Source organism: Geotrypetes seraphini, chromosome 6 (assembly GCF_902459505.1).
Source record: "Geotrypetes seraphini chromosome 6, aGeoSer1.1, whole genome shotgun sequence".
Lineage (NCBI taxonomy): Eukaryota > Metazoa > Chordata > Amphibia > Gymnophiona > Dermophiidae > Geotrypetes > Geotrypetes seraphini.
Window position 1 is genome coordinate 143,479,494 of NC_047089.1, and position 26,751 is coordinate 143,506,244.

The window sequence follows — 26,751 nt, forward strand, 5'->3', positions numbered from 1 at the left end:
AACATTTTAGTGCCCATTTACATGCAGTTCCTTCATTGGACCATTCTGTAGTAAGTAACTATGTATTTATACAGGCCCTTACAATGTGTTTGGAGATGGAATTTTCAAATTTCTCAAGATCAATCTCAATGTATCCCTGTTTTTGCCCATATGATAAAATAGCAATTTTCCTCCAGGTTATGACAGTGCTATGTTATTATCTTAGAAACTTTATTCCCTTAAGATCCCTTTTCAATTGGTAACAGATGAAGGGCTGCCCAGATCCTTTTCATCCCTCAGGGCTGAATTTAACCTATCCCAGGGGGATCCACCTTGAACTGCAAGGTATAGGCGGAATAGAAGTCCCTAATGTAATGTAATGTAATGTGTTTGCCTATCCCCAGATTCGTCATTATATTCAGAAGTTGTCACCAGTTGATCTTGACTCTGCTCATCAAGAATTAATATCCACAGCATTTACTTTGGGTTAACAAATGAAAGTGCCTTTAAGATTCCATCACAGGTTGAAGGATGAAACTATATCAATTGACTACTTACAACTCCAGGCTACCTGGTCTGGAGATTTGGGTTGCCTGCTAGCAGAGAACATCATTCTTATTGCAATTAAGAAATTATGTCCCTTGATCACTTATATGTACCGGTACTTCTGGGAATATATATAAGGTTTTACTTAGGTTGTATGTATCTCCCTGGAGGGTGTTCCTCATGAAGTAAGAGCAGATTCTATTTGTCCTAAATGTGGACAGGTGGAGAGACCAGTCTGGGACATATGCGGTGGAAATGTCCTCTTATAGAAGTTTTTTGGACAACAGTTTTTGAATTCAATGAATCTATTTGGAGGGTCAAGATACATCCTGATCCTTCCATCTTGTTTGGTCAACTGCCATCTTATAATCTCAGGAAGAGGGGAGCAGGTGCTTATCTTAGATGGTCCACAATGGTGGCCCTTAAATGTATTCTGATTAAGTGGCTGGACACTGATGCTCTTTCCTGGCAATTATGGTGTACTAAAATGTTTTATGTGGTGGCCTGGGAAAGGAGAAAATATTGGACTTCGCATCTCAACATGGAGCGAGCTTTTAGACCACATGAGAACCTATTTGGACCACGCTGACTAGAAGTACCCGATTCCTGATTCGAATCAATTCACTAATTCACTTTGGGTGAATTGATTCGTTTCCAGAAAAAAACAGACTCAACAATTCATGATCTGTAGCATCAGCCCCTTGCCACCGATCTATTTTGCCTTTCCATCTAATGTAATTTCAGAAGAAAGGACTTCAGCAAAGGAAACATCTGAGTGGGCCTGTGTGAGCAGATTGGAAGCAAGGTGAGCCCACATCTCCCTGGCTTCTTTTCTTTTTCCTTTTCTTTTTTTTACTCGTTACTCCTTCCCAGAATCGATCCTTTCACCCTTCTCTCCCCCCCTCCCAACTGCGTTTATTTAATTCCCCGCCCCAGCATCTACCTTTAATTTGATGCAAAAGTTGTTGCTGAGTGGCGGTAGTGAATGCAATTCACAGAGCTACCCTACCGCTAGTCTAGGTATCTTCTCTCAATTACAACCGCCCCAGTAGAAACAGGGAGTTGTCACTGCAGGTGGGTCATAGTGGAGAGAAGATGCCAGGAGAGTTCTATGGATCGCTAGATTCACTACCGCCACCGGCAACAACTTTTACAATAAAATAAATGTACCGGTAGATGTGAGGGGGGGGGGGAAGAAGAGATGGACTTGGGGGAGAAATGGACTTGGTGGAAGAGGGCATAATGGGGAGAGGGAGAAATGAACAACACAGAGATAGCAGAGGGGGGATTGCAGAGAGACCCAACAGCTGAAAGCAGTCTGCTGACACCTGAATTCAGATCAAGCCACAGCATTTAGCAATTCAAGGTATTCGGGAAGTGTATCACAAACTGTGTGCCTCCTGAGATTTCAGGTGTGCTGCAGCACACTGGAGAGGAGGAGCGGTGCCTGCTGACTGCCTACAGGACATGCCTCTCATGGCAAGATGCACATCCTATAGGCAATCAGCCAGTGCCTCTCCTCTCTGGCCTTCTTCCCTGCTGGCACCACCCCATGTTTCTAACTAATTTAAATGATATGTTGGATGTTCCTATTTTTGACCTATTGCCTTAGTTAAATAAAATGTTTAAAATTAAAAAGCTGTATTACTGAAAGCGAATCTAAATATTTTTCCTAAGCGGGCAACACTAACGCTGACCATTGTTGCTTGCAGTCATATCTTAAATGGCTGAATGTCTCAAGACTTTCTGTTGTCCATGGTAGTTTGATATTTGCATATTTCTGAATTTTGAAGGGGAGCCCCGGGAGGGGTGTATTTTTGATAATCTGAACTGTAACATGTGAGAATCAGTTCTGTCTGGATGTTTTGTACAAAAAAAATTATTTGAAAATATTAGTCTTACCTGCACCATGATAGATTGAAATAAAAACATTCACAAACATATAGGGTACCAAATCTGTAGTCCTTATAAGGGTTAATGAAAGTATAAGCAGCTTTAAATTGTTGCCTTAATTTCACAGACAAAGCACCCGTGGGGAAAGTGGAGGGTTTACTTTAAATGTGCTCTTGTTTGGCATTGGAATTCAAAAAAACTTGGTATAACTAGAACTATATAAAAGCTTAAACTGAAAGGCATCATCTCTACTGGCAAACTGGGGAAATCTTTATTTTTTGAAATAACTGATTTACGGAGTAATATTCCTTTACAGTTGTGAAACCTGGGCTCTCTTCAAACATTTCGCAAATATCAGAAAACTTGGTTATTTTCAAAATTGTAAATCCCGTCCTTTCCTCTTTTATCTTTATTATTATTAATCTTACTGTAAACCAAGTCGAGGTCTATCTGTATAGAGAAAACATGGTTTATAAACTTAAGTTTTAGTTTAAAAACCAGCCTTAACTGTACAGGCGACAAAAAAGAATGAGTCCCGCATATACATGCAGGTTACCGTTGGGAAGTAAGACTTACTCATGAAAAGAAAGGAAGAACAGAAGACATCGAGAAGAATGAAAAAAGGGACATGCTGGGGAGTAAAAGGAAAAAAAAAAGCCTAGAACTAAGAGGGTAGGGGAAATAAGGGAGAGAAGAAAAACTCTATGGAGTATAGAGAAAGAAGGTAAACACTGGTGAGAAGAGGAAAATATAGAAAGAGCTGAAAAGCAAAACCCCAAAAATATGAGACACACTGATAATATTATCTGGAGCTGTCAATAATTTAGGAAAGTTATTTAGCTCTTCACATAAATTTTGGAAACCTGCATTTTAGGATTTCAAAAATTAAAGGAACATTTACCCAGGAAATTTAAGTTAATTTTTCCACTAATTTTCTATTGGGTTGTTTTTTTCTTGTTATTATAAGTCTTATCAAATTTTCGGGAATAATAAAACCCAAAAGTAAAGTCCCAAGTCCTGCATTTGTCTCTGGATGATTTTTTTTTTTTTTTTCTAAAAAACTAATACAAAGCTGAAGTTTGAGACTGGAGCTAACAGTCCAAAGGCTGATTACACTACAAGATCAGGAATTCAGAATACCCTTCGTATTTGTTTATAGACACAGAGAATATCACGTTCATTAGAAGGGGAAGGTAAATAGCCCAATTACAACAACCAGAAAGGGACAGTTAACGTACAGAACTTGCTTCCACCATTCAAGGCCACACTCACAGAACTTTAGAAGCTCATACTGGTTCTGGTCACAACTCATATCTCTAACACCTCCAGAACGCTGCAAAACCCCGCAGAAAATACCAAGTCACACGCATTTGGCAGCCCTCATACGTCAAGCTCCCCTCTTTACACCAATTCCTCCTCCCTTCCACCGCGGTCATGCATCTCTCCCCCCACTACTCGACCATCGCCAGAAGAGCATCTCTCCCCACCGCGCTTCCCCTCTCCTATCTAGCATCACCCATCTTACCTTCAAATTTGTCTCTGAGCCCGCCAGCAGTGACTCAAATAGGTTGATTTCGTCTGTCCCGGAACCTTGACGCCGCCGCGACCCGCCTCACCGGAAGCAGGAAGTTGCGTTAGAGGGGGGGGGTGCGCAGACAGGAAACCGTTAGGAGGAGAGATTATGGTTCAGGGGGGGGGGAAGGAGAAAAAAATTGAGAGAGCCAAGTTCGTACCGGAGAAGGTGAGGGAGCTTGTAACAGAGATGCCAGACTGCAGAGGGAAGGTCTGTTGAGAGATGTCAGACTTTCGGGGAAGGAGGGCTTTTGAGAGATACTCCGCCGAACCAGGGGGAAGGATTTGAGAGAGAGAAGTTGAAAGAGACAGATGGGGGGGGGGGGAGACCCCAGAATGGGGGAGGGGATTTGAGAGCGAGAAATGGATGCTAGATTAAGGGAGGAGGGGGCTTTCGGGGAGAGAAATGCTAGACGAGGAAGAGGTTTGAGAGAGATGCCAGATTGGTGAGAAAGTTAAGAGAGAGATGGTGAAGTCGGGGGAGCTGGACGTGAGGGGGACTTGGGTGGGTTGAAAAAGGAAGAAATGCAAAATCAAGGGTAGGGGTAAGTGTGGTTTCTTCAGCATGTTTATCACAGGACAAGCAGGCAGCAGCATATTCTCACATGTCATCCACAGAACCCTGGGTGGGCCATATAAAGTGAACTGTTACTTTAAGAAACTAGACTGCTCGTACCGCGCATGTACAGGTGCCTTCTTGCCTGCTACTAGATCTTCATTGGCTGCAAAGCTTGGAGATTTTGGGTTGCCAAACTGGAGGAAGATGTCTTCAGGTGGCAGGGCTTGGGAATCCCCAATAGCTCAAGTATATGTAAATTGCATTTAGGCGGGGAGAAACTTTGGTGCCCATCCACTAATTTTGGGCTCCAGTCCCTCCCCTAAATCAGTGTATATGACTACGCTACTGAATACAAAAATAATTGAGATGCACATATCCCAAAGCTAACATATTCCAGTTAATAAATGCAAAATAAAACAATTTTTTCTACCTTGTCTGGATGTTTTGTTTTTCTATCATCTTGGTCCCAGTTTCTCTTTCTGATTTTTGTCTATTTTCAATTAATTCTATTTCTAGTGTCTGCTGTCCATTTTTTTCTCCTCTTCTCTCTTGTTCCATTTCCTCCTTATGCCTGTCTCCAACGTATTGAATTTTCCCTTTCAGCTTTCTTAACTTTGTCTTTTTTTTGCCTCTGTCCACTCAAATCTTGCCTTCTTTCTCACCCTTTTTAAATGTTCAGCTACCTCTCAATCCTCCATCTTCTTTCAGTCCCTAGCTCTCCCATTTCCCATCTCACTCCTTTCCCAGCCTATTTCCTTCTATCAACTCCCCATTACCACATTTCTACCAAGGTACTCACTGCTCTCTCATTTATCTTGTCATCTCCCTTTTGACCTCATCCACATGGCTCACCGCTTTAAGAATCCCCCTCCCTCTTTCCATTGGTCAGGCTATAACTCACTGTTCATTTCTTTCCATCTCCTGCCTAGCATCTTCTTATCCCAGCTCTCTTCCCTCCTGCCCTCCCATGGGTCCATCTCTCCTCCTCTATCTCCATGGTCCAACATTCTGTTTTTCTTCTTCCCTCCCCCCTTGATTAGGAAAAAAAAAAGAGAGAGATGCTGCATCTCTGCCTTCTATCCACAGGCCTAACATTTCACCCTCCTTTCCATCCCCAGATCCAACTTCTCTCCCTTTCTCTTCCCAACTGACCCCATCCCATCTCTCCCTATGCCTGTCTGCCTCCCTTCCCCAGGTCCACCATTTCTTCCTTTCTCTTCCCAACAGTTCTCCCTTCAAGTATCTCTTTTCCTCTTCCTCCACACCAATGCTATAAATTCTGTGCAGGGTATCTGGATTCTGCAGGTAAGATGAACTAGACCATTTCTAGAATGCCTTTGAAGAGTTATCAAAGGTATCTACAATTGATCTGGATCTCTAAAGCACCTGGTTTTGGGCAGTTCCACCAGCTGTGTGCAGTGAATTTTTATCCCTCTGCATGAAGAACTATTCTCTGGGAATAATTTTTAGTCTTCTTCCTTTTGGATAGAGTGAATGTCATTCAAACACAGTCATAGCTGCCAGTGCAGAAATAAGAAATAATGTTAAAGAAATAGGTCAAGTTATTTTGGTCTGTTCCCATTTTGTACAGTATATGAAGGTTTCAATCCCTTATACAAAGTTCTGAGTTTATTCAAGACCAATATATGAAATACCCCAAAATACCAGTTTCACCAATTAATAATTCAGAAACTCCAGTCAGATTCTCAAGACTTCTACAGTCACTTTGCTTCTTGGGAACAATTTTTTGCAAGCCGCACATCAATCCTCTTCCCTGCCCCTACTCCAGGGGTGTCCAACCCGCAGCCCATGGGCCGCATGCGGCCCAACAAGGAGTTTTGTGCGGCCCAGTTTCTTCCTCCCTCCCGCAGGTAGTTCTCTGGCCGGCTCCCTTGCTGCAATTGTCTGCGGGCAGCGTCAGCTCCTCACGCGCGATTCATGGCTGATTCAGAAGCCTTCTCTCTGATGTTGAGATATCATAGGGAATGCTTCTGACACAGCTGCAGATTGCGCATGAGGAGCTGACACCGCTCGCAGACAACTGCAGCAAGGGAGCCGGCCAGAAAACTACCCGCCAGAGGAAGGGAGAAGCTGGGCCACACAAAATTCCTTGTTGGGCCGCAGGTTGGACACCCCTGGAGTAGGGGCAGGGAAGAGAATTGGCACGCGGCTTCGATGCTGGTGGTGTGGATGCAAGATGACAGCCGGGCGCTCACTTAAATTAGCCGGGCAGAGCACCCAGCTAAAACACACTAGGTAGAACACTGTACTGAACAACAAATTTTTAGACTAAACTAAACCTTAGGCTTATATATACAGCATCTTCTCTAAAACATTAGAGCGCGACTCGGTTTACAAGAAATTAGAAAGGAGATCAGATACAATATGGTCTTGGAATAGTATGGAGAGGAGAGGAATTTACAACTTTGAAAATAGCCAAGTTTTCAGATGTTTTCGAAATGGTTGGAAAGAGACCGGATCACACAGTTGAATAGGAAAATTATTCCACAGCTCAGTAATTTTTTAAACGTAGAGACTTTCCTAATTTGACAATGTATGTAACACCTTCAATGTAGGAAAGGACAATTTAAATTTTTGAATAGATCTAGTAATGTCAAAGTTTACAGAATTCCAAGACAGGGGAATTAAAGGAAGAAGGATGCCATGCAAATTCTTAAATGTTAAGCAGGCACATTTAAAATAAACCCTGGAAATTATTGGAAGCCAATGAAGTTTTTGCAGGAGCAGAGAGACGTGATCAAATTTACTTTTTGCAAAGATCAGCATAGCAGCAGTATTCTGGATCAGTTGAAGTCTTTGAAAGCTTTTCTTGGACAAGCTTAAATAGACCAAATTACAATAATCCAGCCTCGAAAGGATGATTGATTGAACAAGGACAGCAAAGTGTTGATGATGGAAACAGGATCTCACTTTCCTCAACATATGGAGGCTAAAAAACCATTTTATTTCCAGAGAATTAAGATGGTTGTTGAAAGTGTTGAATCTATAATGACACCCAGAACTTTACTTGAGAATTCAATCTGCAGTGAGGATCCTGAAGGCAACAGACTGGACGAAGGTAGCTGCTATAATTTGGGGCCAAACCATTCAGTTTCATTTGTACAGTAAGGGCCCAAGACTGAAGTTTCGTTATACAATCTATTATATTCCCAACAAGGTTAATGAGATTCGAGTCTATCTCGAGAACAAAGATGTCATCTGCATACATAAATAGTGTTTCGTAGAGGGATAAATGGAAAAGTTTCAAAGTAGTCATGTAGATGTTGAAAAGAATAGGTGATAAAGGTGATCCCTGTGGGACTCCGCATAAAGGCTTCCAAGAAGATGACATGGTGCTATTCATATTAACAGTATATGGCGAGATGGTAAGAATTTTGAAAACCAGTCTAAGACTGTGGAATCAATACCAGTCTCAGAAAGTTGATAAATCAAAATATCATGGTGAATGACGTTGAAGGCCACCGATAGATTAAATTGTAGCAAAATTGCAAACTTATTTTGCGCTTGCAATTGCTGAACCTTAGAGATTAGTGAGATCAGTAGAGATTCGGTAATGAGATTGGGTGTGAATCCATGTTGGCAAGATAAAAGAATGGAAAATCTCAATATGATGAAAGCTGAGCAGATATAATGGACAGTATGGCATTATGGTCAGTAGAGGAATATTCGCTATAGGTCGATAGCTAGACAGTGAGAATGGATCTAAGTCCGCTTTCTTCAATAGTGGGGACAGAACAATGTGACCCATCTCTGCAGAAAAAAAGACCTGATGATAAGGCAGAATCAATAAGTTTGGTAAGAGATGAAATGGCCTGAGTAGGAATTTTTCATATAGATATGAAGGGAATGAATCCAGAGCACATTTGCAAGATCTTAATTTCTGACACAGGTTTGCGATACAAACTCAAAGGCTGTCCAGATTCTATTTGCTGGAATTGCGATTGGATTGTATCACCCAACACCAGAGAATTATAAGAAACTAATGATGGAAAAGAATCTCTTATAACAGCAACCTTTCATTAAAAAATTTTGCTAAGTCATCCGCTACTGGGGAGGAAGGGTGTATTGACAAAAACCTTTCATATGCCGAAAGGCTAGAGAAGCTGGGGCTCTTTTCCCTGGAAAAGCGGAGACTTAGAGGGGCATGATAGAGATTATAAGATCATGAAAGGCATAGAGAAGGTGGAGAGGGACAGATTCTTCAGACTAGCGGGGACAACAAAAACAAGAAGGCATTCAGAAAAATTGAAAGGAGACAGATTCAGAACAAATGCTAGGAAGTTCTTCTTCACTCAGAGGGTGGTAGACACCTGGAATGCGCTTCCAGAAGAGGTGATAGGACAGAGTACGATATTGGGTTTCAAAAAGGGATTGGATGATTTCCTGAAGGAGAAGGGGATTGAAGGGTATAGATAGAGGGTTACTATACAGGATATTAAATGATTAGGGAATAAAAGATTTAGGTAAAGGATCACTTATAGGTCATGGACCTGGGGGGCCACCGTGGGAGCGGACTGCTGGACACGATGGACCCCTGGTCTGACCCGGCAGAGGCAATGCTTATGTTCTTATGATGAATCATTGTTGGTAGTTAACAAGCACCAGATGTTAAACAAGATGCTACTTTGATTGTTGGATCTGATAATTTTATCACTGTAGAAATTTTTCCTAGCTTTTTCTAATGTTGCAGTATAAGACCTGATACTATCCCTCCTTGACTGTCTGTCAACAGGAGATCTTGATTTTTTTTCCATTTATGCTCTAGTGCTCAGCATTTCTGTTTCAGTTCTCAGTGATAAGGAAGGTACCAGGGAGTCTTACAAGAGTAAAAAAACAGTCTTAGTCAATGGAGGAGCCAGTGAACAATGGGTGGACTCAGAAAGGTTTACCCAATTGTGCCAGTTAACTTCTGAGGCATCAAGCCTGAGGGAGAAAGCAAACTGTTTGAGAAATTGAGACCAAAATTGGTCACTCGTGATTTTCTTCCGGAAGGTAATAAGTTTTGGAGTACAAGATTGATCCCCAAGATGGGACATAAAAACAGGAAGACATGAGGCACCCAGAAAGTGATCAGACCCTGGAACTTGTTCCCAACGAACATCCTCAAATAAAGTTTTATGATCGGTAAGATCAAGAAAGCTAATGATATCGAGAGAGTGCACTTTTTCATGAGTTGGAACGGACTTAAGAGGAGGGAAACCCAGAGAGGTGAGAAAACTGCTGAGTTCGATAACATCCTTATTAATGTTATCATCTAAATGAAGATTAATGTCACCAATAATCAATAGTCTCTGGAATTTTAGGAAAGCACTTGTTATGGTCTCGAATACTAGTTCAGAAGATTTATTCCAAGGAATCGGGGGACAATAAAATAACAGAATACCTAATGGGTGGCAGGAGAGCTCATCGTTAACAGTGGCTAGCGTATATTCAAGCGATGCATTGCTTACTTTTTCAAGAAGCTGTACATCGAAAAATGATGTATAGAGAAGTGACAAACCACCTCCTTTCTGGCAGTTTCTGGAAGAGAAAAGACCTTGATAGCCATGGGAACAGAGCTCTGTATATCCTCTGATTTCTAGATTCATTAAAAGCCTTGACAAGGATACTGACCAGGGAACAGGCGATAGAGGGCTCGAGACTGAATGGACATTTTTTGGAAAAAAAACCAAGGATGCAATGCAGGGGCCTAAGGAACTAATGAAGCTAAAGAGCGGAAAAAGGAGGAAACAGCCGGAGCCAAAAATGGGGAAGCAGACTGAGGAAGAGATAGACACACCACAGGAGGGAAATGAGGACGAAACAGACACACCACAGGAGGAGTATGAGCGGAACGAGATTCAGGGACTGGCAGCCCATGAGGAGATTGGCAGGAGCACCAAACCACGAGAAAAACCAACAGAGAAGGTAAACAACCAGGACTTAAACTGCCTATACACAAATGCTAGGAGCCTAAGAACTAAAATGGGAGAGCTAGAGGTTATAGCCAGTAAGGAGGACCTAGACATAATTGGAATCACAGAAACATGGTGGTCTGAAGACAACAAATGGGATGTGGTCCTACCTGGGTACAAACTCTATAGGAGGGACAGGACACACAAGAAAGGTGGAGGAATAGCGCTATATATAAAGGACTCCATTCAGTCAACCAGGATGGAAACAACAGTAAGGGCGGACGGCTTGAAATCACTATGGGTTAAGCTGACAGGAGAAAATGGAGCAGACATAAAATTGGGACTGTACTATCGCTCACCAGGGCAACCGGAAGCAAACAACCAGGACCTGGAGGCTGAATTGAGGCAGGTATGCAAACGCGGAAATGTGGTGGTAATGGGGGATTTCAACTACCCTGGAATAGACTGGAGCATTGGACACTCAAGTTGCACGAGAGAAACAAAATTCCTGGAGGCGGTGAGGGACTGTTTCATGGAACAGCTAGTCATGGAACCAACGCGAGGAGATGCAGCTCTTGACCTAATCCTCAACGGGCTAGGAGGACCCGCCAAGGAGGTGGTAGTACCAGCGCCACTAGGAAACAGCGATCACAACATGATCCAGTACAAGCTAAAAATAGGAACATCAAAGGTGAAAAGAACCAAAACGACAGCACTCAATTTCAGAAAAGGAAATTACGAGGAAATGAGGAAAATGGTGGGAAAGAAGCTCAGAAACAGCTCAGGGAAAATGGAGACCGTAGAGGAAGCCTGGGCCCTACTCAAGGGCACGGTGCACGAAGCACAAAACCTGTATGTCCCCAGGTTTAGGAAAGGGTGCAAAAAAAAAATCGCACAAAAAACCCGGCATGGATAACAAATGCAGTGAAAAAGGCGATAAGTAACAAGAAAACATCTTTCAGAAAATGGAAAAAGGACCAAACAAAAGAAAACCAGAAGGAGCACAAAAGGCATCAAAAAGACTGTCACCGAATGGTCAGGAAAGCGAAAAGAGAATATGAGGAGAGACTGGCGGGGGAAGCAAGAAACTTCAAACCATTCTTCAGGTATGTGAAGGGGAAACAACCAGCCAGGGAGGAAGTGGTACCGTTGGATGATGGAGACAGGAAGGGAGTGGTAAAGGAGGAAAAAGAGATAGCTGACAGGTTAAACAAGTTCTTCTCGTCAGTCTTCACGAGAGAAGACACATCCAATATCCCAGAACCCGAGGAGATCATAAACGGAGTCCATGATGAAAAGCTGGTCCAACTAGAGGTAAGCAAAGAGGATGTCCTCCGACAGATAGACAGACTGAAGAGCGACAAATCATCAGGTCCGGATGGCATCCACCCAAGGGTACTAAAAGAGCTGAGAAACGAAATAGTGGAAACTCTTCGCCAAATATGTAACCTATCATTAAAAACTGGGGAGATCCCAGAGGACTGGAAAATAGCAAATATCACGCCTATCTTTAAGAAGGGACCCAGGAAAAATGATGGAAGCACTGGTCAAGGACACAATCTGCGAACACATAGAAAGCAAGGGACAACTGAAGACGAGCCAACATGGCTTCTGCAAGGGAAGGTCGTGCCTCACGAACTTACTGTACTTCTTTGATGGAATAAACAGCCAGATGGATAAGGGGGAATCCATAGACATCATTTACCTTGACTTCCAAAAAGCCTTCGAGAAGGTACCACACGAGCGGCTACTTAAGAAGCTGTGGAGCCACGGGGTGCAAGGGGATGTCCACCGATGGATCAAACACTGGCTGGCAGGCAGGAAACAGAGGGTTGGAGTAAAGGGCCATTACTCAGACTGGTAATGGGTCACGAGCGGAGTTCCGCAGGGGTCGGTGCTGGGACCGCTCCTGTTCAATATATTTATCAACGACCTGGAGACGGGGATGAAATGTGAGGTTATTAAATTTGCTGATGACACCAAACTCTGCAGCAGGGTTAGAAACACGGAAGACTGTGAAGACCTGCAAAGGGACCTAACGAGACTGGAAGAATGGGCAAAAAAGTGGCAAATGAGTTTTAACATAGAGAAATGCAAGGTCATGCATGTAGGGAAAAAGAACCCGATATTCAGCTACAAAATGGGGGGGATCATTGCTAGGGGTGAGCAACCTTAAAAGAGATCTGGGGGTGATGGTGGACTCAACATTGAAAGCATCGGCACAGTGTGCGACAGCATCAAAAAAAGCGAACAGAATGTTGGGTATCATTAAAAAGGGTATCACAACCAGGACGAAGGAAGTCATCATGCCGCTGTATCGTGCAATGGTGCGCCCACATCTGGAATACTGTGTCCAGTACTGGTCGCCGCACCTCAAGAAGGACATGGCAGTACTTGAGGGGGTCCAGAGAAGAGCGACTAAACTGATAAAAGGTATGGAAAACTTTTCATACGCTGACAGATTGAAAATGCTGGGGCTGTTCTCCCTGGAAAAGCGGAGACTTAGAGGAGACATGATAGAAACCTTCAAGATCCTGAAGGGCATAGAGAAGGTAGACAGGGACAGATTCTTCAGACTGTGGGGAACCACAGGTACTAGGGGGTCGCTCAGAGAAACTGAAAGGGGACAAGTTTAAAACAAATGCTAGGAAGTTCTTTTTTACCCAGAGGGTAACGTGCCCAGAGGGTAACGTGCTTCCGGAGGTTGTGATAGGCCAGAACACAGTACAGGGGTTCAAGGAAGGTTTAGATAGGTTCCTAAAGGTTAAGGGGATTGAGGGGTACAGATAGAAGTAGAGGTAGGTTATAAAAATGGTCAGGAACTACTTCACAGGTCATAGACCGGGAGCAGACCGCTGGGCGCGATGGACCTCTGGTCTGACCCAGTGGAGACAACTTCTTATGTTCTTTATAACAAGCCGCCTCTGAAATCTCCTTCAGCAGCTTGGAACCTTAATGTGGTGCTTTCCATGCTCAAGAAGATTCCATTTGAACCACTGTCCACTTTATCTCACAAGCACCTCACTTGGAAAGTGGTCTTCCTCATTGCTCTCACATAGTACACCGAGTCAGTAAACTCCAGGTGCTAGTGGCAGATCCACCTTTATACTACATTTTATCCTGATAAGGTGGATCTTCAAACTCATCTGAAATTCCTCCAAAAAGTTGTTTTGGAGTTTTATCTCAACCAGTCCATCAATCTTCTGGTATTTTTTCCAAAGCCACAAATGTACTCTAGCTTGCTACTTGGATAGAACCAAGCCTCACAGAACCTCTACTAAGTTGTTCCTGTCATTTGACCCAAACAAGCTGGGAACCCCTGTAACCAAGAGAACAATCTAATCTAATCTTCTATTTTTGTGTCGCTCATACCTAGGTAGGCTCAAGGTGACTTAAAGAGGGGGATGAGGAAGGAGGAGGAGTGGGAGAAGAGGGTAGTAGGGGGAGGGAGAGGGGTGGAGGGGGAGGATAGGATACAGGTGATTAAGTGTCAAATAGATGAGTTTTCAGTTTCTTCCGGAATATGGTGTAGTTAGGTTCCGTCCTGGTCATTTCAGTATGGACTGCAGACTGTATCTTGTTCTGCTATGCTCAGACTGGTCTGACGCTAGAGGGCTGTGTTACTGCACATAAAATGCAATGGTGACTTCAATAGCCCATCTACGCTCACTCCTATTGAGGACATCTGTAAAGCAGTCACCTGGTTCTCAGTTCATACATTCTTGACCCACTACTGTTTGGACAGTCTTTGCAGCCAGGATAGGCAGATTAACTGCAAAATTCTCCAAAATTCAATCTCCACCTAGACGCCAATTATCCTCCAACCCTCTTTGTTAACTGGAGAGTTCCCACATGTGAGAATATGGTGCCTGCTTATCCTGGGATAAAGCATAGTTACTTACCTGTAACATGTTATTAAGGAACAGCAGGCAGATATTCTCACAACCCGCCCACCTCCCCTTCTTGGCTTCTTAGCTTTGTTTATCCCAGGACAAGCAGGCATGATATTCTCACATGTGGGTGACGTCATCTACGGAGCCCCGATGCGGAAGCATTTTCAAGCAAACTTGATTGAAGATTTAAGTTTGCTCTGCTGCTCCACGCATGCGTGCCTTCCTGCTCCACTAGGGGGTGCATCCCCTCGTGGTCTCCAGTTCAAAATTTTCCGCGAGCCTAGAAGCCGTGTTTTTCAGGCTCTGCCCCAACTGCCTTCTAGCACCGCGATTTTTTCTTGTTTTTTCACGATTAAGTCGCTGTGCACGAATTCCTTACCTTTTTACTTGATTCCTGCTTCGTTTTCAACGACCCGGAAGCTTCCGGGTCCCCGTGGCCGCGTGGCTAATCGAGCCGCGGCTACTTTCGATTTAATGTCCCGGCCTTTGACTGGCTTTAAAAAGTGCACCCGGTGCGAGCGGCTCCTTTCTCTCACAGATCCGCATCGCCGGTGCATCCTCTGTCTGGGGGCGGCTCATCCAACCGACTCCTGCCCCCAGTGCGCTATTTTCCAAAACCGGGCCCTCCGCCGAAGAAAAGCCCGCATGGCGGATCTCTTCACCCCGGACCAACCCTCCACCTCGGCCTCGAGGTCGGCCCCGGCCTTGACCTCGGCCCCGGATACCTCGGCATCACCTCGAGACTCGACCCCGAAGTCCTCGGGACAACAGAAAGCCTCGGCTCCGGGTAAGTCCCCTCTTCCCTCTTCAGGTTCTGTAACAGCGAAGAAGCCAGCCTCGGGGACAACGGCGACGCATAGCGGAAGCCCCATGCTTACAGCCCCGTCTAAGCCCTCCAAGCCTTCGGGCCGTGCCTCCACCACACGGGAATACTCTGATACGAGGTCGCCCCCGGTGGAGCGCACTGAGGCAGTGGACATGCCTTCGATGCTGTCCGTGCCCGTCTTCCAGGACCTACTCCGAGCGATGATCACGTCAGAGCTGTCCACTGCAATGGCCCAGTTTCAATCGGCCTCGACCTCGAATGTGCCAGACCAGCCTGAGCCTCACACCGAACAACCTCGAGGAAAGGTGCGCAATCCTCGCCGCATCCCATCCTCCTCGGACTCCTCGCCGAGACGCCCGAGACGTTCCCCCTCCGCGGACCGCCGAGGGGCAAAACGTCGGGCTAGAACGACAGAAACCTTGAACCACCGTACCTCCAAGAAGGCCCGAGGTTCACCAACTCTACGAGGCCGTTCTCCCACACCTCGTACGGGACCACTAAGGATGGCTGAATTATCACTCTCCAACCCGCGCATCCTCTGAACTCCCCCTCGGACGTATTCTCCGAGGGAGTCCGGATCGAGGTCACCAATCCGACATCGATCGGTACCCCTAACCCCGGCATCGTCTCCGAGGGGCTCCTCGAGACGCCGAAGATCGACAACCCCGGAACACTCTCACAGTGCTTCCCCAGCCTCGGAGTATGGATCAGAGCATGAACCTCGATACTCGAGGGAAGCCTCCTTATCCTTCTCCACCCGACGAAGGTCTCGTTCCCCGACCCCGCACGGGGCCCCGGGGACATCTCGCCCATCCTTCACTCGCTTTGTCCAAGACATGGGCCACGCATTGGACTTAGACCTCCAGTCCGACTCCAGATACTCCAACAGGCCTTCTTCAGGAACCTGGAGACCCCCTACATGGTCACGGCCGTACCCTCCAAAATGGAGGCCAAGTACCGCACAGTACCTTACCCGGGATTCGAGCAACCACAGCTCTCCCACCAATCGCTGCTAGTGGAATCCTCCTTGAAAAAGGCTCACCCGTCCCGGGTCTCAGCAGCGGTCCCCCCAGGCCGAGAAGGCCGAACCCTGGACAAGTTCGGCAGGAGACTATACCAAAACGCAATGATGGCCTCTAGGGTGCAAAGCTACACTTTCACCTTCACATCATACCTCAAACACCTCATTGGACTATTGAGAGCCTTTGAGACTGACCTACCGGCCTCCCGGCAAGGAACGTTCGGCCTGCTTTTAGAGTCCCTCTCCAACCTGCGCCTTCATCTATTCCACGCGGCCTACGATGGCTTCGAACTCTCCTCCAGAGAAGCAGCCTTCGCTATCGCCATGCGCCGACTAGCTTGGCTGCGCCTGGTCGACATGGACCCCAACTTACAGGACCGGTTGGCTAACCTCCCCTGCGTGGGAAAGGAATTGTTCGATGACACTTGTGAGCCTGCCAGTGCCGGTTTTTGTAACAGACCACCGGACAATGCTCACCAACGCCGAACTCGCCGTGCCTTCAAAGGATGTTGAAGGTCCTGCTGGCTCTCATCACAATAATAAGCAAAATAAATGTCAGGAACAATAAAGATTCAGAGTAACTTGTGTCTGACTTTATTCCTAAAGTAGCAATTGCTACAGTCATAGTCTTTGAATTAAATCAATACAAAGAAAAATCCAGGCTTGCAAAAACATAGCCTATACACCTTCCGGCAGGTAAGTTTAAACAAAAAAAAAGGTACTGTTGTAGCCTTGCCCTCACAGTCATACAGTCCACCAAGGGCACAGAGCAATATGGCTACTGGAACACCCAGTGTTTCTGCTGGTTGTTCCCAAATGTCTTGCACACTCAAATGAATGTATTGCCTAAGCCTGGCTTAACAGGCCTCCCCAGCCAACCTAACAAACAGTTGGTGGGGGAGGGGAGTAGCTGAATCCACTTTAGCTTAAAAGCTTGCCAACAAAATTGGCCCCACAATCCCTCCCTGAGGATATTCTGTGGATTCTCCCCACTACTTCCTTGTCCATACATTCATACCCCAAGATTAGGGAAAGAAAAACAAAAGGAGAAAATGTACAAAAAAAACTCCACACTTTTTCCTCTGTCACCAGCCTAAGATACAGCTGCAGCAGTTAGCTCAGCACTGCTCAGGCTGTCAGCACTTGACTAGTGTTAACAAACAAACTCAGAGCCAACAAGATTCCCAAAAGCACACAATCAAAAAGGTGATTTAACTTAGCTCTGGTCCATCTGAGTTTCCTCTGGTTCTTGAATAGTATCCATAACTTCCATGGCTTCCTGGCAAGCTGGCTGGTTCACCCCAGGGACAGTGGAAACCTCTGCCATTTCAACATCCTCATTCATAGGAAAGTCAGGAGCCCAGTCCCTGGAGACTGCTTCCTGGGCTGACCCAGGGAAGACTGATTTGTTCTTCCTCAGCACAGCCTCTAATGCTCTGAGATGGCCACGCCCTGACCTGGAAGGGGGAGGGCTAACCTGCTGTTTCTGCTGGCCTCTCAGTTTAGCCTTAATTGGCCCCAGCAGAGGCTCCTTAGATGTTCTCTGACACTGACTCCTGGGCTGTCCTTCTGAATAAGTCCCCTCCCTCTGCAACAGGCTGTTCTCCCACTCCTCTTCTACTCCCTGGGATTCTGTAGACTGCTGTTTCAAAGGAAACAGAGACCCTGTTTGTCCATCAGAACTTAGCCTGCTGCAGTGATCAGCCCTTTTCAAGAGAAGGGAAGGATTTGGAGGAGATTTGCCTGTAACAAGCCTAGCCTTAAGACTAGGGTTGTTACACACTATCGAGGCGGCGACAAAACGCCTCTCCGAACATGAACGCTCGTTTGCCTCCCTTGTCCGGCAAAAGCCCAAACCGCCAGCGTCCAGGCCATACAGGGCCCCTCCGCGCCGCTACCCACAAAAGTCCACCCCTGCTTTCTCGCGGCCCCCACCCAGACGTCCGCAAGCCCACCACAGGGCCATGCCCAAGTCTCAACCGCCCGCGACCACCAAACCATCCCCGTCCTTTTGACGGGACACGCGGAAGGGGGCGGGCCCCCTCCGCCATAGTCCCAGGCCGCCTTCCCATCGGAGGTCGACTCAAAGCCTTTTACCCTCGCTGGGAACAACTCACGTCGGACGCATGGGTCCTTGGCGTGATCTCATCAGGGTACTCTCTCAACTTTCGGGCCATTCCCCCGGACAATCCCCCAAGGAATTGCCCTCCCAATCGGACTCAGCTACCTCTACTCCTCTCCGAAGCTCGAGACCTGCTTCGCCTGAGAGCAGTGGAGAAGGTCCCCCCCGACCAACGGGGGAAGGGCTTCTACTCCCGTTACTTCCTGGTACCGAAAAAAACGGGAGACCTACGCCCAATACTAGACTTGAGACGCCTCAACAAATTCCTGGTACGGGAAAAGTTTCGGATGCTCTCACTACCAACACTCTACCCCCTGATCGACGAGGGCGACTGGCTCTGCTCCCTCGATCTCAAGGAGGCGTACACACATGTCCCAGTGCACCCCACTCACCGCAAGTTTTTGCGTTTCCAAGTAGGGGACTGGCACCTACAATACCGAGTCCTCCCCTTCGGACTAGCATCATCACCTCGGGTCTTCACCAAGTGCCTCGTGGTGGTAGCAGCAACTTACGTTCCCAGGGCCTCCAGGTATTCCCCTACCTGGACGACTGGCTAATCAAAGCCCGGTCCAAAGAAGGGGTTATCTCAGCGACCCAACAGACTATTACCTACCTACAAAGTCTGGGGTTCGAAATAAACTTCCCAAAATCTCAACTACGCCCCTCGCAGTCCCTACAGTTCATCGGGGCCACGCTGGACACGGTCCACCTCCGTTCCTTCCTCCCCCCTCCGCGCCTGGAGGCGTTAGTAAGTCTGAGCCGAAGGATCTCTCGGCTGACCTCAGTATCAGCTCGACAGATGATGACCCTCCTGGGCCACATGGCCTCCACCGTCCATGTCACACCCTTCGCCCGCCTCCATCTGAGAATCCCTCAATGGACCCTGGCGTCTCAATGGCGTCAAGACCGGGACCCGATCGACCACTCCGTGACAGTGACTCCTTCATTGCAACGATCGCTCCGCTGGTGGGCCGACTCTTCAAATCTTTCCAAAGGTTTGCTCTTCCTCACCCCACCCCACAGCAAGGTACTCACCACGGACTCGTCGGAGTACGCTTGGGGAGCCCATCTGGACGGCCTACACACCCAAGGAATGTGGTCAGCACAAGACCGTCGCTGCCACATCAACGTGCTAGAACTTCGGGCCATCTACCTCGCAGCTGTAGCCTTCCAACATCTGCTCCGCGACCGAGTGGTTCTCATCCGAACCGAAACCAGGTAGCGATGTACTACGTAAACAAACAAGGGGGCACAGGGTCTTGGCCCCTTTGTCGGGAAGCCCTGCGCCTCTGGAAATGGGCAATCTCCAATAACACCTTCCTTCGGGCGGTGTACATACAAGGAGAACAAAACTGCCTGGCAGACAGACTCAGCCGCCTCCTCCAGCCACACGAGTGGTCACTACACTCTCAGACCCTAAGAGGAGTGTTCGAACGGTGGGGGACACCTCAAATAGATCTGTTCGCGTCCCCTCACAATCACAAGCTGCCTCTCTTCTGCTCCCGGATATACTCCCCGGACCGGCTCGAGGCCGACGCCTTCCTCCTCAACTGGGAGGGAAGGTTCTTGTACGCGTTCCCGCCGTTTCCTCTGATACTGCGGACGCTTGTCCACCTGAAAACAGTACAAGCCACCCTGATCCTGATTGCCCCTCGCTGGCCACGCCAGCCGTGGTTTTCCCTGCTACTTCAACTCAGTGTCAGAGATCCACTGCCTCTGCCTCTGTTTCCCTCTCTACTGTCACAGGGTCAGGGTTCACTGTTACATCCCAATCTTCAGTCTCTTCATCTGAATGCTTGGTTTCTCTCCCCCTGACTGCTCTCCCCGTGTCTCAATCAGTCAAGGAGATATTGGAGGCCTCTAGAAAAACCTCGACGAGAACCTGCTACTCACAAAAGTGGACCAGATTCTCAACCTGGTGCTCCTCCCACAGCCAGGACCCGGTGTCGGTCCCCGTCCCCCTGGTCCTTGACTATCTACTTCAACTATCTCATTCCGGCCTAAAGACCAACTCCATTCGAGTACACCTCAGTGCAATTGCGGCCTTTCATCAGCCCCTGGAAGGGAAAGCCCTCTCGCTCCATCCCTTAGTCACTCGCTTCATGAAGGGTCTGCTAAACGTCCACCCCCCTCTCAAACCTCCCCCGGTGGTTTGGGACCTTAACGTGGTTCTGGCTCAATTAATGAAACCTCCATTTGAGCCACTAGACAAATGCCATCCAAAATTCCTCACTTGGAAGGTAATTTTCTTACTCGCGCTCACGTCCGCACGGCGGGTTAGTGAGCTGCAAGCGCTGGTAGCGGACCCACCCTTCACGGTATTCCATCACGACAAGGTGGTACTCCGCACCCATCCAAAGTTCCTACCTAAAGTAGTGTCTGATTTCCACCTAAATCAGTCCATCGTCTTACCCGTGTTTTTTCCCAAGCCCCACTCTCACCCCGGAGAAGTGGCGCTCCACACTCTTGACTGCAAAAGAGCGTTGGCCTTTTACCTCCAACGCACTCAGCCACACCGGAAAGTCCCACAACTGTTTCTGTCCTTCGACCCAAACCGGTTAGGCCACCCAGTTTCCAAACGCACCTTGTCCAACTGGTTGGCCGATTGCATCTCCTTTTGCTACGCTCAGACTGGTCTCGCGCTGCATGGTCGAGTAACGGGACACAAAGTCCGAGCGATGGCAGCCTCCGTAGCCTTCCTCAGGTCCACACCTATTGAGGAAATCTGCAAGGCTGCCACGTGGTCTTCGGTTCATACCTTCACCTCCCACTACTGTCTGGACTCCCTGTCCAGAAGCGATGGCCGGTTCGGCCAATCGGTATTGCGAAATCTATTTGCTTAAATTGCCAACTTCCCTCCATCCCTCTTCAGTAAGCTTGGAGGTCACCCACATGTGAGAATATCATGCCTGCTTGTCCTGGGATAAAGCACAGTTACTTACCGTAACAGGTGTTATCCAGGGACAGCAGGCATATATTCTCACAACCCGCCCACCTCCCCGAGGTTGGCTTCTTGGCTAGTTAAGTGAACTGGAGACCACGAGGGGATGCACCCCCTAGTGGAGCAGGAAGGCACGCATGCGTGGAGCAGCAGAGCAAACTTAAATCTTCAATCAAGTTTGCTTGAAAATGCTTCCGCATCGGGGCTCCGTAGATGACGTCACCCACATGTGAGAATATATGCCTGCTGTCCCTGGATAACACCTGTTACGGTAAGTAACTGTGCTTACTGGTAGGGGTAGTCTTTTAATTTCTTACAGTGACAGTTCACTTTAAACAGTCCATGCTGGGTTCTGTGAATGGCATCATCCACATGTGAGAATATCTTCCTGCTGTCCCTGGATAACACCTGTTACAGAACTGTGCTTTCTTTCTGTTTACCTCTCATCACACTTGGAGACATCATTAACATCCAAGTGTTGTGGTTGTCTTGGGAATGCCTGGAAGAAAGGTGCAGGATCCATCCTTGGAGATCCCTACAGGCGAGAGCTCCTACTAGGCTTAGTTTGTGTACAATAAATGGCATCAATAGGCTGAAAAGTATCTCCTACACTCATGCAGTTGGAAAGTAGAGTTGTTTCTCAACTCAGTCCTGGAGTACCCCCTTGCCAGTCAGGTTTTCAAGATATCCACAATGAATATGCATGAAAGAAAATTGCATATAATGGAGGCAGTTTATGCAAATTCAATGTGGATATCCTGAAAACCCGATTGGCAAGGGGGTACTCCAGGACCGAGTTGAGAAACACTGTTCTAGTAGACAAGACACTTTATTCCTGAACCTGTGAGACATGTCAAAGCAGTCCCCCGAATTTAGGGCAAAAAAGAAGAGCCTGCTGACAACAGAATATCCAAATGTGTAGTGGTATTTGGTTGCCATGTCCACCCTGTACAACTTTGTGAACATGTGAAGAGAGGACTAAGTGGCTGCTCTACAGATTTCTTCCAGAGACACCGCTGAAGATTTCGCCCATGAGACAGCCAAGCTTCTAGTGGAGTGCGCTTTGAAGGATATAGGTAGATGCTTTCCACTTCTGATATAGGCTGAAGAAATTGCCTTAAGGATCCATCTTGAAATAGACGCTTTTGAGGCTGGTCAGTCTATATCAGCAGCACCCACCAATATGAACAGATGATCCAACAGTAAAAATGTGTATGTAACCTCTAGATACCGCTGTAAGATTCTGTGCACAGTCAACAATTTCAGCACCTGATTACTCGATCCCAACGGAAAACAGCATCTGGACTTCCAAACATAGAGTAGCACTCTTGATGCCTCCCCCCCTTCCCCAGCGATTAACACAAGCTACTGTCATTGCATTGTCTGAGAAAACTCATCCATTTTGCCCTGCAGCGCGGTCCCAAACACCTGAAATGACAAGTGAATGGCTCGAAGAGAATGACACAGGGACAAATTTGTCCCCGTCCCCGCAGTAACTCAATTTCCTCATCACTTCCCCATGGGTTTTGTCCCTGCCTCTGTCCTATTCCTGTAAGCTCTGCTTTAACCACACAGGCCTGGAACACTTATGATTTTAAAATGTTTGAGGCTTGTGCAGATGAGGATGTAGCTTGCAGGAATGGGGCAGGGGCAGGAAAAGAACTTGTGGGGACGGGAAAATGAGTTCCTGCGGGGATGGGGAAAAATTTGTCCCTGTGTCATTCTCTAGCTCAAAGTTCCAAGTGGTTGATCAACCACTTCCTCTGAGAAAGAAGCCAGCATCCCTGAACCTGACGCATCTCGCAATGCGTCCCCCTCCCTCAACCATATAGGCTGCCAACCAGTGTCAGGATCATCTATGCAGATAAGCGAAGGGGAACAGTCCCGATGCTCCAGAAGCCGATGCTCTATGCTGGGCTGGTGAAGTTCCTTGAGCATCTTGACATGCTGAAGACTTGCTGGACTCCCTTTTAGAATCCGAGAGAGGGCAGGAGCTAGCAGGCCTTGAGCATGCACAGGCGCTCAAGGCCCTTCAGCCCAGCACAGAGTGTCAGTGTCGGCTTCTGGAGCATTAAGACTGTGAGTGCGATGTCGGTCTGGGGCAGGGGGGAACGGCTAGTGTAAGATAAGAGTACCAGTCATTGGGGGAGAGGAGGAGGAGATAGAAATGGTCAGTGGGGCTAGCAGGGCTCATCATCGGGAAGGGGGGAGAGATAGAAGTGCAGGTCATGGGAAGTGGGTGGAGGATGGCAGTGCTGGGCATCTGGAGGGGTGAAAAATAGCATTGTTGGTTATCGGATGGGGAGGGGAGGAAAAAAAGCACCATCATCCAAAGGAGGCTTGAATATAAACTTAGAACCCCATTTTTGGGCCATTTCTTTGGCCCCAAAATCTCAGTTTATATTAGAGTATATACAGTATTGCCAATTAGCACCTAGAATCTATGGTTACTACTCAATTATGCTGGGAACAGGTGGGAAGTCGTGATCCCCTGTTGCCAGGGGCTATAGGAACTTCAATTAACTGAAATTAAGCCCCTCCCACTTTGCTCATCTCCTGGACATGCTCCCTGGACACCAGTTTTGAATTCCTACAAGCCAAGCAGTAGGAGCTTTTCTGCTTGTGTTTCATTTTTTAAATTTAGTGTATTTTAATTTTTTTCACAGGTTTGCCCCTTTTCTTTGGAAATGCCCTGTGGGGACATCCTTTCAGCGGGAGATCGCAGACTTTTGAGTAAAATCTGCCTCGGGGGGGGGGGGGGGGGTTACCTGCCACTGCAGTAAGTCCCCCAGACAGCCTGCATGTCAAATTGGGGCTCCAGCATCAGGAGCTAGTTCACCCCAGGTTTGCCGCTAGAGGGTGGAACGCAGGCTGCATGGTTCTATGGAGACGCAATTGGGATCGGACTGCTTACCTTCCCTGTGTAATCCGGCGATACTGAAAGTCACTGACCAATGTGACCAGACAGGTGAGGCAGTCAGAAGACTCTAAATCCAGCTTCCTGAGGCTTGAGATCTCCCTGCATGCTGTGTTCAGTTTGCCTGACATTTCTTCCTTACAGCACAGAGCACAGTAACTGTTTGCCTGCCTGGTTTAGTGATTTGGGGGGGGGCCTGAAAAGGGGGTTCTGGGTGGTTTCCCTGCATGCCCTAACCCCCCCCCCCCCCCCCAACCTCTAAAATCAGAAAATTGCTGTTTTCCAGGGTTCCCTGTGTTTCTCCCAGGCTATTTTAGGGCAAAATTGGCACCCGTGGTGACCATCATGGATTTTTTTTTTTAACTTTTAAAAGTATATATTTATACTTAGAAGCTTTGTTTTTGCTCCAAACTTTTCTGATGGCCTCCTCAGGATATGATGGCATGGATTCATGCCTTGTTTGTGGCGGATGGCTGTCGGATTCGTAGCTGTGTTCCAAGTGCGTCGTAGCCCACAAGGCGGGGGAGGTGTACACGGATTCGGTGCCTTCCACCTCTGAAGAGATCCTTCTTGGATCTACTGCTGAAGGCACCACAAAAATCGCACCTGGAGATCCTCAGAAGGGTGATGGTGACGTTTCAGCAAAATGCAAACACAGTTTCGGTGAAAAGTCTCATAAATCATCTAAGCACTCTAAATCTGAGGTGCATAGAGCGACCCTTGCTGGGGGGAATTTTTTCCCCTTGAATTTGTGAATATGATGTATCAGGCATACTTGGTTAAAAAGTCCATGCTTGTGGGTCCCCCTCAGAAGCCAGCTCAACCTGTGGGTTCTTCTTCACCGCTGGACGCCAGTCTGTCTCTGTGCTCCCAGACCCCGGAATGGAGATGGATGATGCTTGCCATAGAGTCAGAATCTCTTTCCATTCCCCTGCCTCCTTAGGGTGCCTCGTGGGCATCCGCTGATGTGGCTAACCTAGCTGACCTTCGTGATCAGGATTTGTGTGGCTTCCGAGATCTAGTGGATGATCCCTCCGTTCGCAGATTCTTCATGCCTAATCTTGAGGATCTCATTTCAGAATCCCTGCAGGAATTGAATCTGCAGTCGGATCAGACCACCTAAGCGGAATGTTCCTTGATGAGTGATCAAAGGCCACTCTGCCTCCTTTCTTGGTAATCTGGATCTGGTCTGGATTCTTTCGGAGGTTTGGGATAACCCAAAGGGTCCCCTTAAATGCACCCGGGCCATGGCAAAGCTTTATCCCATGGCACCAGAGTTTTCCCAAGTGCTTTGCTTCTCCAAAGGTAGATTCGGCTGTGGCTCAGGTTACCAAGCATACCTCTCTCCCCTCTGATGGAGGGGTGGTCCTGAAATATGTTCAGGACAGGCAGGTAGATTTTATTTTCAAATGCCTTTTTGATTCTGCGGCGGCTGGAGTCAGAGTGATTGCAGCCACTTCATTTGTCACACAAGCGTGCCATTCCAAACTTCGCCATGATCCTGATGTCTTGGTCCTCCGTGATCTGGATCTTCTAATTTCTGGAGTATATTATCTGGCAGATGCCTTATATGACATGATGAAGGTCCACCAGGAGAATGCTGTGGATATGACAGTAGTCCGGGAATTCCTCCTCTAAGGCCACTCTGCGCAGGTTACCCGTCAAGGGGCACCTCCTGTTCGGCCAAGGACTGGATGACTCTCAGTTCTGAGCAGCAACGCAAAATTGCGCTCCTGCTCGTGTTGCTCAGTGGCCGAAGAAACTCCGGCAGCCGGTTAACAGCAGGGCAGGAACTTGGAAAGTTCGCTCCTGCCCGCTGCACCTCCACCATGGATCACCAGATGAGGTACCTATGAGGCTAGGGCAGGGAGGGAGGGTGCAGAGTCTGACGGGGAAAGTAAGGAAGGGTGCTGGGTGCAGAGTCTGACAGGAGAGGGGGGAAGGAAGGAAGGAAGGAAGGGGGCTGGTGCAATGCCTGACAGGGGAGAGAGGGAAGGGTGCTGGGTGCAGAGCCTGACAGGGAAGGGGAGAAGGAAGGAGGCTGGGTGCAGAGCTTGACGGGGAAGGATACTTGAATATTAAGCCGCCCGACTTATATTCGAGTCAACCATATATTTTATTTTATTTTTTTTTTCTTCCTTTTTGGGGGGAAAGGGGGTCTCGACTTATATTCGAGTATATTCAGTATATCAACTGGCATGGACGCACCAGGAGTCTTCCTCTGAGCATGGAAGCTCGGCTACTCTTTTCCTGGGTGGAAAAGCACCTAGTAGGTCTGTCCGCACCCCACATGGCGAGCGTAGAAAATGTTCAAGCGGATTTTCTCAGTCGACAGATTCTGGATCCCGGAGAGCATTTGAGCGTATAGTGCACCAGTAACGTCACTCAACGTTCAACCTCATGGCGACCACCAAGAACAAGAGAGCGGACAGGTTTTACAGCCATCGGAGAGAGGTCGTCAGTGAAGGCCTGGACAATCTAGTACAGTCCTGGCCTCGGGGTGGTCTCCTCTATGTTTTTCCCCATGGCCCATGATAGGACGCATTTTATGTCGCATTGCAGAACAA

General features: G+C 47.4%; 1 protein-coding gene across 3 annotated transcripts in view; it reads right to left on the reverse strand.

Moving 5' to 3' along the window:
- The window catches only part of REV1 (REV1 DNA directed polymerase), a 401,814-nt gene that overhangs the window by 331,592 nt on the left and 43,471 nt on the right, over positions 1 to 26,751 (reverse strand). The window contains exon 1 of one of the 3 annotated variants that reach the window (XM_033948189.1): positions 3,944 to 4,060. The exons of 1 other annotated variant lie outside the window; for it this stretch is intronic. The gene's annotated coding sequence lies outside the window, so the exon portion shown is untranslated. Of the gene's footprint in view, positions 1 to 3,943; positions 4,061 to 26,751 lie in introns of those variants that run through there. One more of the 3 variants, XM_033948188.1, reaches the window with a different exon arrangement.